Genomic DNA, 13,861 nt, shown 5'->3' on the forward strand with positions numbered 1-13,861 from the left:
CGGATCTTTTCCCTACATGTTTAATTGAAATTATAAGGTGCATGAGTTTAATTCGAATTGTAGGGTGAACTACGTAATAGGGAAGTGTGAAAATTTATTTTCTCCATGAACCACGCAAGAAAATTTTCCTTCCATTGGCACCCTTTCGGAGAAGAGCAAGTGCCTCCGGTTCAGTACGAGGCAGCATTCCCGTCCACTCTTCAACAACGACTTGACTCAAATAGGAAAAACGGTATTAGAACAAGGCAAAGTGAACATAACAAATTGATTACAAGAAAGGTGCAAAGATATTACCTCATCCACTCATCCTCAACTTCATTGATGTTATGCAAGATATAGAACATGACATCCTCCCACTCATCTTGTGGCGTGATATAAGGTGTCGGGCATCCAGCCCTACCACCTTGCCCGTTGAATAGAGGCAGTCTGGAATTATACTTGGGTTCTTTTGTATTGTATCGAGACACTTTATTGTGCAGCGTGGGAACATGGTCCGGAAAGTACAATGTCCTAAGGTCTGCCACCTCCTCTAGGATAACTGCCTCAGCTATGGAAGCTTCAATCTTAGCTTTGTTTCCATATTTCTGTCTCGGATGCTTGTTCTGTCTCTCAGGGTCGTACTACCAACAATTCTGCACAGGGCCCCCCTACAATACATCATTCACGAGGTGCAAAATGAGATGTGTCATCGGAGTAAAGAGGCCTAGTGGGAAGATCTTCTCTAGCTTGCATATAAACTCCGGCGCCTTCTTATGCATTTATTTTATCATCTCAGGACATACTTCTTTAGCACAAAGTGTGCAGAAGAAATGGCTTAGCTCCGCAAGCACACGCCAGACACGCTCGAGAACATAGCCCTGAACCATCACCGGCATAATCCGCTCAATCCACACATGATAGTCATGACTCTTGAGCCCCGTCACTTTTCCCATTGAAAGATTGACCCCCTTACTTATATTCAATGCATAACCATCAGTGAACTTCAGGATGTGTTTCAGCCACTTGAATGCCTCCATCTTATGATCCTTTTTAAGTACGAAGTCAGCATCTGGCTTGAACCAAGATTTTCGACTGCCTGTGGGAGGCTGCATGTGTAGACGTGGTCTATCACAAATATTCTGTTGACCGACTCTAGCATTAACATTATTATTTGTCTTATCAGGAATGTTGAGGATCATGCGAAAAAGGGCCTCTGCGACATTCTTTTCGGTGTGCATTGATGTCTGCTAGAACTACGTCGGTATTTCCCCAAAGAGGAAGGGAATGATGCAGTATAGCAACGGTAGCTATTTCCCTCAGTGATGAGACCAAGGTTATCGAACCAGTAGGAGAACCTCCTCACACCACGTAAACAACAACTGCACACAAATAACAAATACTCGCTACCTGACATGTTAAAGGGGTTGTCAATCCCTTTCGGGTATGGCGCCTCAAGTAGGCAAATAACGTGAGGTAACAAGTGGTAGATAGGATATATAGATCGCGGAACAAATAAATTGCAGCAAGGTATTTTTGTATTTTTGGTTTAATAGATCTAAAAATAAATGCAAGGGAAAATAGATCACAAAGGCAAATACGATGAAAAGAGACCCGGGGGCCGTAGGTTTCACTAGTGGCTTCTCTCGAGATAAAAAGCAAACGGTGGGAAAACAATTACTGTTGGGCAACTTTTAGAACTTCAAATAATCATGATGATATCCAGGCAATGATCATTATATAGGCATCACGTCCAAGATTAGTAGACCGACTCCTGCCTGCATCTACTACTATTACTCCACACACCGACCGCTATCCAACATGCATCTAGTGTATTAAGTTCATGATAAAACGGAGTAATGCAATATGAATGATGACATGATGTAGACGAGATCCATTTATCTATTGCGGCAGATATAGATCTCATCTTGTTATCCTTAGTAGCAATGATACATACGTGTCGGTTCCCCTTCTGTCACTGGGATCAAGCACCATAAGATCGAACCCAGGACAAACCACCTCTTCCCATTGCAAGATAAATAGATCAAGTTGGCCAAACAAAACCCAAATATTGCAGAAGAAATACGAGGCTATAAGAAATCATGCATATAAGAGATCAAAGAAGACTCAAATAACTTTCATGGATAAAATCAAAGATCTGATCATAAACTCAAAGTTTATCGGATCCCAACTAACACACCGCCAAAAGACTTACATCATACCATTGTATTGATAACCAAGAGAGAGAAAGGAAGCCATCTAGATACTAACTACGGACCCGTAGGTCTACAAATAACTACTCACGCATCATAGGAGAGGCACCAATGGAAGTGGTGAACCCCTCCATGACGGTGTCTAGATTGGATCTGGTGGTTCTGGACTCTGCGGCGGCTGGATCAATATTTTGTCGCCTCCCCTGGGGTTTCTGGAATATTATGGTATTTATAGAGAAAAAAGGCGGTTCGGGGGGCACCCGAGGTGGGCACAACCTCCCAGGGCGCGCCTGGGCCTCCTAGCGCACCCTAGTGGGTGCTGCTCCCCTCGAGCAGCCCCTCAAGTGCTTCCTTGGCCCATTGGCTTTCTTCCGGCCCAAAAAAATTTCTCTAGGAGTTGCGTTGCGTTTGGACTCCGTTTGATATTGATTTCCTGCAATGTAAAAAACATGCAGAAAACAGCAACTGGCACTGGGCACTATGTCAATAGGTTAGTACCAAAAAATGACATAAAATGACTAGAAAATGATTGTAAAACATCCAAGAATGATAATATAACAACAAGGAACAATCAAAAATTATAGATACATTGGAGACGTATCAACATCCTCAAGCTTAATTCCTGCTCGTCCTCGAGTAGGTAAATGATAAAAATAGAATTTTTGATGTGGAATGCTGCCTAGCATGTTCATCACATTCTTTTCTTTATAGCATGGACATATGGACTTTTATATGATTCAAAGCAATAGTCTAGTTTTGACGTGAATACTTTAATACTCAAGCATACCAACAAGCAACCATGTCTTTCAAAATATCAGCACTAAAGCAAGTTATCCCTAGCCCATCATGCTCAATCATTGATCCATTCATGAAACACACTCGAATATTAGCTACACCCAATGCTCAAATACGATCATAGTGCCCCTTAGTTGGTGCTTTATAAGAGAAGATGGAAACTCAAATTCAAAATAAAAATTGCATAAGTAAAAGAAAGGCCCTTCGCGGAGGGAAGTAGTGATTTGTAGAGGTGCCAGAGCTCAAAGCTTAAATTGAGAGATAAAATTATTTTTGAGAGGCATACTTCTACTACCAACGAAAATGACTTGGAGCATCCCAACACTTTCCATGCTAGATAAATCATAGGCAGTTCCTAAGGGAGTCCTAGATTAAGGGGTCCTCGGACAGCCGGACTATATGCCTATGTCGGACTGTTGGGCTATGAAGATACAAGATAGAAGACTTCTTCCTGTGTCCGGGTGGGACTCTCCTTTGCATGGAAGGCAAGCTTGGCGATTCAGATGTGTAGATTCCCTTCTCTGTAACTGACTCTGTGTAACCCTAGCCCCCTCCGGTGTCTATATAAACCGGAGGGTTTAGTCCGTAAGATGAGAACAATCATAATCATAGGCTAGCTTCTAGGGTTAGCCTCTACGATCTCGTGGTAGATCAACTCTTGTAATATCATCAAGATCAATCAAGCAAGAAGTAGGGTATTACCTTCGTAGAGAGGGCCTGAACCTGGGTAAACATCGTGTCCCCCGCCTCCTATTACCATTAGCCTTAGACGCACAGTTCAGGACCCCCTACCAGAGATCCGCCGGTTTTGACACCGACATTGGTGCTTTCATTGAGAGTTCCACTGTGTCGTCACCATAAGGCTCGATGGCTCCTTCAATCATCTACTACAACGCAGTCCAGGGTGAGATTTTTCTCCCCAGACAGATCTTCGTATTCGACGGCTTCGCACTGCGGGCCAACTTGCTTGGCCATCTGGAGCAAATCGATAGCTACGCCCCTGGCCATCAGGTCAGGTTTGGAAGCTTGAACTACACAGCCAAAATCCGTGGAGACTTGATTTTCGACGGATTCGAACCCATGACAGATGCACCCTATTGCCACAATGAGCATGACCTAGATCTGTCATCGGCCGGTGCTCAGAGATAGCACCTGTAACTGCTCCAACCCTAGATCCAGAGCAGAGCGTGCCACCCGAGGACGGGAGGATGGACCCCGCCACCGACACCGCATACTCAACGATGCTAGAGCCGAACACAGATCTAACCTCCAATGAGGTCTATGCCATCGGACCCTCGGAGTCGTCTCCGGCCATAGGTTCTGAACCGCGTGTATCCGTGCCCATCGAATCTGACTGGGCGCCGATCTTGGAGTTTAGCTCCGCGGACATCTTCCAACGCTCAACCTTGGGCGATGTGTTAAAATCATTGAAATCCCTCTCCTTGACAGGAGATTCTTGGCCGAACTATGTCCGGCTTGAGTGGTAAGCGAACGACGAGGAAATTCGTTACCAACCCACCACCCACTTAATAGCCACTGTCGACGACCTAACCGACATGCTTGATTTCGACTCCGAAGACATCGATGGTATGGACGACGATGCCGGAGAAGAACAAGAACCACCACCCACAGGGCGCTGGACAGCCACCTCGTCATACGACATTTACATGGTGGATACACCCAAAGAAAACAATGGCAAGGATAAAAAGGATACAGTTGGGGATAAGCCTCCTGAGAAGGAGACAAAGCACCGACGTTAGCAGCGCCGCTCTAAACCACGCCATGGTAAAAAATAGCGATACCGGCACAAGAGACAATAGCACTCCGGACGACACTGAAGACAATGAAGATCCAGAAGACCCAGCCACGAAGCAGAATGGGCAAGGAAATGGCGAACATAGTCCAGGGCCGCTGTCCGATCACAGTGATGCCGTAGACGCCACTTATGAACCTGTCTCTGAAAAGGAGAACCGTCTGGATGACGATGCATTCATCATCCCTGAAAAATACTTGGAACAAGAGCACCTCTAAAAGAGACTTATTGCCACCGCGAGGAGCTAGAAGAAGCAGAAGCAACGGCTTAAAGCCGCATAGGATACGCTCAACGACAAATGGAACTAAGTGCTCGACACTGAGGAAAGATATGGCGGCAATCGCCAAACAATGAGCTATCCAAAACGTAAATTGCTGCCCAAATTTGACGATGAGGCTATCGCGCCCATACCGCCGAAAAACAATACGATCGACCAACCAGACCAACCACCTCGTGGCCGAGACAAAGTGGCTTACAACGCCGCACACAAACCAGCACCCCCTCCCCATAAAGGAAGGGAGGTTGCAGCCAAGTACGAGAAACACAATCTACGTGAGCACCTGGACAAAAGAGCTGGCATAACCAGGTCCATTTACGGATCTAGGGAATGTGCTCCTATACAAGATCATGGCCACCAAACCGACTATACCGGTCGCCTACCAGTTCGGAATCAACACCGAACACTACAACCGTCGGACCCACGCCACAACATAGCCAAATACAGGGGCGCTGTGCACCCCCTGTGCTTCACCGATGAGGTGCTGGATCATGAATTTCCAGAGGGTTTTAAACCCGTAAACATCGAGGCATACGACAGAACGCCAGACCCTATGGTCTGGATAGAAGACTTTATTCTTCACATCCACATGGCTCGTGGAGACGATCTCCACGCCATCAAATACCTACCCCTCAAGCTCAAAGGACCAGCTCGGCACTGGCTGAAAAGCCTCACAAAAATTCAATTGGAAGCTGGGAGGAGCTCGAGGATGCTTTCAGGGAAAATTTTCAAGGGACCTATGTCCGACCTCCGGACACAGACGATCTAAGTCACATAACCCAACAACCCGGAGAGTCAGCCCGTAAGCTTTGGAATAGATTTGTCACCAAGAAGAACCAAATCATCGACTGTCCGGATGCCGAAGCCTTAGCAGCTTTCAAACACAGTGTCTGGGATGAACGGCTTGCCAGACACCTCGGCCAGGAAAAGCCAAGGACAATGGCAGCCCTAACTACACTCATGACCCGCTTTTGCGCGGGTGAGGACAATTGGTTGGCCCGTAGTAGCACCAGCGAACCAGGCACATCCAAAATCAGGGATGGCAATGGAAAACCACGACGCAATAAAAAAACGTCGAAACAAGGAAGACATCCCAGACAATACAGCGATAAACGCCGGATTCAGGGGATCTAGACCCGGTCAACGGAAAAAGTCTTTTAAAGGCTGCAGAGATGGTCCGTCCAGTCTAGATAAAATTCTAGACAGGTCCTGTCTGATTCATGGCACCCCCGATAAACCAGCAAATCACACCAACCGAGAATGTTGGGTCTTCAAGCAGGCCGGCAAGCTCAACGCTGAACACAAAGGGAAGGGGCCGCAAATTGAAGACGAGGATGAGTCTCACTAGCCGAACACAGGGGGACAGAAAAAATTTCCACCGGAGGTCAAAACAGTGAACATGATTTATGTCACTCACATCCCAAAGAGGGAGCGCAAACGCGCACTCCGAGACATATATGCTGTAGAGCCCGTCGCCCCCAAATTCAACCCATGGTCGGCCTGCCCGATCACCTACGATTGCAGGGATCATCCAACTAGTATCTGACACGGGGGTTTGGTTTCCTTAGTGCTCGACCCAATAATCGACGGATACCACCTCACCCGAGTCCTGATGGATGGTGGCAGTAGTCTCAATCTGATATATCAGGACACTATCCGCAAGATGGGGATAGACCCATCAAGAATCAACCAAAGCAGCACTACCTTTAAAGGAGTCATACCAGGCGTAGAGGCCCGTTGCACGGACTCTCTAACGTTGGAGGTTGTATTCGGTTCTGCCGATAACTTTCGAAGGGAAGAGCTAATCTTCGACATTGCTCCGTTCCGAAGTGGCTATCATGCACTACTCGGAAAAATGGCCTTCACCCGTTTCAATGCAGTCCTGCATTACGCTTATCTCAAACTCAAGATGCCCGGTCCGCGTGGCGTTATCACGATCAACAGAAACACGGAGCATTTTCTTCATATAGAAGAATACGTGGCGGCTCTAGCAGCCGAATCACGAAGTGGCCTTTTCAACCCGAGCAACTCATCGGTCTTCAAGACAGCGGACACAGCTAAACGTGTTCGGTGCACACCTGGGTGTAGCAGCTCAGATAAACCTGAGCTTGATTAGCGGCTATGCCCCCATAAGAACAGCCCATAAGAAGACTGTACATGTCTCCCCGTATATATAAATATACACTCAAAATTCCCTATGTGGCGCTGGGGGCTGCCTGCATGTAAGAAGTCCATAGTGCGGCTTGACCCTATTCGGACTCAGGAAACTACATTTTCATGGTTCCTTAAAACAAACTAACCTTCCTCACGGTCACACCAGATTCTTTCACCTGGTTTTTTCTTTTTTTACAGATGGCCACCATGCTATACCCTTCAAGGAAACGGCACAACGAAGACAAAGGCGCAGACGTGCAGTAGGGCCCCGTTTAAAGGTTTCTTTTTTAGATTAAGACTCTGTGTAAACCTTTTTATTATCTCTTGTTGTTGCATACTCTCCTGGCACTTAAAATGACCAAGAGGGATACCGTTATTGGCGAGCTTATGATTCGCCGTACTAAAATAGACGTTACAGAATCAGCAACCAGTGTGTTTTTGAGATCTATGATGTCACCACAGGCGCTCTTTCGTCACGCCGGATTGCCGCACGTACCTTGAAATCCAGGGTTCATTACCAGGGCTGTATTCAGCCCGGTGTATGTTGTAAAGTCTGAATACCTTCGGGAGTGTTCGGCGTCGCGAGTTTGGCGTTATATGCATCAGCTCTGAATCATGTCTTTGGTCAAATGTTGGGTTTACCCGGGTCCCATGTTTTGCTACCTTACGTTTCCGCTATATCAGCTAAGGTGGCATAGGGAGAACTACTGCGATTGTGCCATGGTTCATTCGGATGAGCACCTCAGTAGAGAAAACCGAAAACTGACTGTCATGATAAGGCGATAGCTGGTCAACCACTCAATGACTCAGTGGAATCTTTGCGATTCCTCCGCATTAACGAAGGACCAGTTTCCCGGTCACATATGTAAATGCACCGTATTCGGATAAATGCGGACATACCAGGGGCTATATAGTAGCCCCACCGTCAAACTCCTATGGCTAACCGAAAGTGTTAAAGCTCTATAGTCCGATTGCCTAGTTCGCCGCACTATCACCTCCTTAAACGGACCAAGACGTTGGATTAAAGTGTGATCAAGTGCTTTTCCAAACACCCCCTCGTTATACGCGAGGGGGCTGAAGCCTACGACTACAAACTTTCAGGTTAGATACATAAATGGCCGCACAAGAGGCACTAAAATACTTTACGGGCAAAAGTATAAATATAGCCTTTATCATCAAAAGCATTGTTTTTACAGTTCGAATACATGTCATTCGAACATGATATTTTTTGAGCACTGAGCCTCTATTAAGCGGGCACCCTCTAAGACTTCTTTGAAATAGTGCTCTGGCAGGTCCTGGCCCCCGGGCGGACCCCTAGTCGCAATATGGGTGGCCTCCATCTTCACCCAGTATGTCTTCACACGGGCAAGGGCCATCCGCGCACCCTGTATACATGCCGACCGCTTGATAGCATTATATGCGGCACCGCACGAATAAATCATTGCACCAAACCAAAATAACTGAAAGTGTTAAAGCTCTATAGTCCGATTGCCTAGTTCGCCGCACTATCACCTCCTTAAAAGGACCAAGACATTGGATTAAAGTGTGATCAAGTGCTTTTCCAAACACCCCCTCGTTATACGGGAGGGGGCTGAAGCCGACGACTACAAACTTTCAGGTTATATACATAAATGGCCGCACAGGAGGCACTAAAATACTTTACGGGCAAAAGTATAAATATAGCTTTTATCATCAAAAGCATTGTTTTTACAATTCGAATACATGTCATTCGAACATGATATATTTTGAGCATTGAGCCTCTATTAAGCGGGCACCCTCTAAGACTTCTTTGAAATAGTGCTTTGGCAGGTCCTGGCCCCCGGGCGGACCCCTAGTCGCAATATGGGTGGCCTCCATCTTCACCCAGTATGTCTTCACACGGGCAAGGGCCATCCGCGCACCCTCTATACACGTCGACCGCTTGATAGCATTATATGCGGCACCGCACGAATAAATCATTGCACCAAACGAAAATAACTATCCGGACTTGGTTCCTCAGGCCATAGGTGGTCCACGACAGCCTTCATGGCAAGTCTGGATAACCTATGGAGCTCTGCCCATTCGGCCATCTGCTTGTTCAACAGCAGCAGACGCCTTGGCATGCTGAACTGCGACCAGAACAGTCTTTCCACTTCATGATCTTCTTGGACTTCGAAAAACCGCATCGCATCAGCAGCACTCTTCGATAAGTCCAAGTATGCGTCCGGAGAACTCCACCCTTGATCAAGAGGGGCATACTTCGGATCGCCGAACTTAGTTCGCAATAAAAATGGCTTCCCATCCGCGATCTCGCTGGCTTGCCGGAGCTCCTCCCGAGCCGCTCTGATCTGAGATCGAGTTTCCTTTGCCGCTTGTAAGGCCTTCTCTAGGTCCGCCGTTTTTGCTTGGTTCTCCCTTTCGAGAAGCTCATATCGGCCAACGGCATCCTTTAGCTCGAGAGCCATGTTGGCTATTTTCTCCTCACTTTGGTGATGAGCAGCCTATTCAGCTTTCAATTCACCAGCTACTTTTTCGGTGCCGCGTTGCTTATCCTGGCTTGCTCCTTGGCGCGGGTAAGCTCAGCCCGAAGAGTCTCCACGGCGGCAGCACCATCTGCAGTCAAAGCATATTATAAATCCCAGCATCATGCTCTCATTCATACTTACTGACTGCCCAAAAGACATACCTTGCGCCTCGTCAAGACGCTTATTCACGAGCATGATGTCCTCATCCGCCACATCAAGTTGTCGTTTCAGTGCGGCAAATATGGCAGCCCGGGCAGTTGCCGGGGCTGCAGCCGCCTGTGTAACAAAATGGCAAAATTATTACCTGAGATTATTTCTATTATGATCCTCTGATCGCCCCAATTGGATGGCAACCAGAGTCTCAGGGGCTATTATCTATACACAGTACACGTTACATTTACAGCACAAAAAAATGCCACATTACATACCTCGAAGCCTCTTAGCAGGCTCACAAAAGCTTCATTTAGTCCACTTTTTGCGGACAAAATTCTCTTAATCACCGTACCCATTAAGGTACGATGTTCCTCCGAGATAGGCGCTTGCCGCAGAAGACCCGTCAACATATCCAGCTGTATGTCGGATAGTTTGGGGATTTTGTTTTTGGTCTCTCTAGGAGCCGAACACCCCGGACTTCGAGCGGCCGAAGAGTCACCTTCGGGCATCGTCCTTCTTTTCGGATCAGGTGAGATCCTCCGGGACGATGATACGTCTCCAACGTATCTACTTTTCCAAACACTTTTGCCCTTGTTTTGGACTCTAACTTGCATGATTTGAATGAAACTAACCCGGAGTGACACTGTTTTCAGCAGAACTGCCATGATGTTGTTTTATGTGTAGAAAAGAAAAGTTCTCAGAATGTCCTGGAAATCCATGGAGGCACTTTTTGGAATTAATAAGAATTTCTAGGCGAAAGAAATACACCAGGGGGCCCACACCATGTCCACGAGACAGGGGGCGCCCCCCCCCCCCTATAGGGCGCGCCCTCTATCTCGTGGGCCCCCTGGACCTCTACCGACCTGAACTCCAACTCCATATATTCCGTCTCACGGAGAAAAAAATTAGAGTGAAAGTTTCATCGCGTTTTACGATACGGAGCCGCTGCCAAGCCCTAATCTCTCTCAGGAGGGCTGATCTGGGGTCCGTTCAGGGCTCCGGAGAGGGGGATTCGTCGTCGTCGTCATCATCAACCATCCTCCATCACCAATTTCATGATGCTCACCGCCGTGCGTGAGTAATTTCATCGTAGGCTTGCTGGACGGTGATGGGTTGGATGAGATTTATCATGTAATCAAGTTAGTTTTGTTAGGGTTTGATCCCTAGTATCCACTATGTTATGACATTGATGTTGCCATGACTTTGCTATGCTTAATGCTTGTCACTAGGGCCCGAGTGCCATGATTTCAGATCTGAACCTATTATGTTTTCATGAATATATGTGTGTTATTGGTCCTATCTTGCAAGTCTATAGTCACCTATTATGTGTTATGATCCGACAACCCCGAAGTGACAATAATCGGGATACTTCTCGGTGATGACCGTAGTTTGAGGAGTTCATGTATTCACTATGTGTTAATGCTTTGGTCCGTTCTCTATTAAAATGAGGCCTTAATATGCCTTAGTTTCCACTAGGACCCCACTGCCACGGGAGGGTAGGACAAAAGATGCCATGCAAGTTCTTTTCCATAAGCACGTATGACTATTTACGGAATACATGCCTACATTACATTGATGAACTGGAGCTAGTTCTGTGTCACCCTATGTTATAGCTATTACATGAGGAATCGCATCCAGCATAATTATCCATCACTGGTCCATTGCCTACGATCTTTTCACATATTGTTCTGTGCTTATTTACTTTTCCGTTGCTGCTGTTACAACTACTACAAAACACCAAAAATATTGCTACTACTATCTTTACCTTTTACCACCGTTACCATTACTATTATACTACTTTGCTACTAAATACCTTGCTGCGGATACTAAGTTATCCAGGTGTGGTTGAATTGACAACTCAACTGCTAATACTCAAGAATATTCTTTGGCTCCCTTGTCTCAAATCAATAAATTTGGGTTGAATACTTTACCCTCGAAAGTTGTTGCAATCCCCTACACTTGTGGGTTATCAAGACTAATTTCTGGCGCCGTTGCCGGGGAGCAGAGCTCTATTCTGTGAGTCACTTGGGATTTATATCTGTTGATCACTATGAAGAACTTGAAAGACGCTAAAACCAATATCTATCCCTCAACTACGAGGGGAGGTAAGGAACTGCCATCTAGCTATGCACTAGATTCTCCTTCTGTTATTAATAAGCTTGCGACACCTAAACCTGTTACTACTATGAATTCTGATATGTCGCATGTTATCAATGATGCCACTTCTACTTTGCATGATACTTATGATGAAACTACTTCTGTGCGTGATACTACTGTGCCATTAGGTGAATTTCTTGATGAACAACTTGCTAGGGCTAGAGAGAATGAAATTATTGAAGATGCTATTATTGATGATAGTGATGATGAACATTCTCCGAATGATTATGAATTGTCCATTGTTCCTGAGGGTTACGTTATGAATAAAGAAGCTGTTGAAGCTATTTTTGCCTGCAAAGATAGATATGATCTTAAGAAATTATTAGCTAAATGGAAGCAGCAATCTCTTAATGCTAGAATGAAACTGACCCCACTTTTGCTACTTCACCTATTTGTGTTACTGATAAGGATTATGAATTCTCTGTTGATCCTGAAATTATTACTTTGGTAGAATCCAATCCTTTTTATGGCCTTGAATCTGAAACTGTTGTGGCACATCTTATCAAGTTGAATGATATAGCTACCCTGTTTACTCATGATGATAAATCTCGCTACTTTTATATCCTTAAGATATTTCCGTTCTCATTAAAGGGTGATGCTAATACTTGGTATAATTCTCTTGCTCTTGGTTGTGTGCGTAGTCCCCAGGATATGATTTATTACTTCTCTACTAAATATTTCCCTGCTCATAAGAAACAAGCTGCCTTGCGGGAAATATATAACTTTGTGCAAATCAAAGAAGAGAGTCTCCCACAAGCTTGGGAGAGGCTTCTTTGATTACTTAATGCTTTGCCTGATCATCCACTTAAGAAAAATGAAATACTTGATATCTTCTATAATGGGCTAACCAATGCTTCCAAGGATTACTTGGATAGTTGTGCTGGTTGTGTTTTCAGGGAAAGAATAGTCGACGAAGCTGAATTACTATTGAATAATGAAAATAATAGGACTCTCCCTGAGCCAATTCCTGAGGAAATTCCTAAACCAATTGAGCCAAATCCTGAGCCTATTCCTAAACCCACTCCGAAGAAGAGAGGTGTTCTATTTCTCAGTCCTGAAGATATGCAAGAGGCAAATAAATCAATGAAAGAGAAAGGTATTAAAGCTGAAGACGTTATGAATTTACCTCCTATTGAAGAAATACATGGTCTTAATATACCGCCTGTTGAGGAAACACATTGTCTTGACAACCCGACACAGGTAGTAAAGGTAAATTCTCTCTATAGATATGATAAAGATGAAATCCCATCTACTAAATTTCATAGCCCTTGCTTAGATGAATTTGATGATTTCATGAATATACAAGCAAATTTCAATGATTACGTTGGTCGACAATTGAAGAATAATGCTTATACAATAGTACACTTGAATTATTATGTAGCTAGAGTTAAAAGTGAACTTAAACTCACTAGTAAACATGCTTCCATGGTTGCTACTCAAGCTGAACAAGTACTTAAGGCTCAGAATGAATTGCTTGCTGAATTAAATAATAAAAATGACTTTGCTATTAGAGTGGCTACTAGAACTGGTAGAATGACTCAGGAACCTTTGTATCCTGAAGGCCACCCTAAAAGAATTGAACAAGATTCTCAGAATAATAATATAGATGCTCCTAGTTCTTCTAAGAAGAAGAAAAAGAAGAATGATAGGACTTTGCAAACTTCTAGTGAACCTAATGTAGAAATAACTTAGAATCCTAATAATACTTCTATCTCTAATGCTGAAACACAATCCTGAGATGAACATGAACCTAATGATAATGCTAATAATGATGTTCATGTAGATGCCCAACCTAGTAATAACAATGAAAAAGAAATTG

The sequence above is a fragment of the Triticum dicoccoides genome, chromosome 3B (genome assembly GCF_002162155.2).
Source record: "Triticum dicoccoides isolate Atlit2015 ecotype Zavitan chromosome 3B, WEW_v2.0, whole genome shotgun sequence".
In the NCBI taxonomy this organism is placed as follows: Eukaryota; Viridiplantae; Streptophyta; class Magnoliopsida; order Poales; family Poaceae; genus Triticum; species Triticum dicoccoides.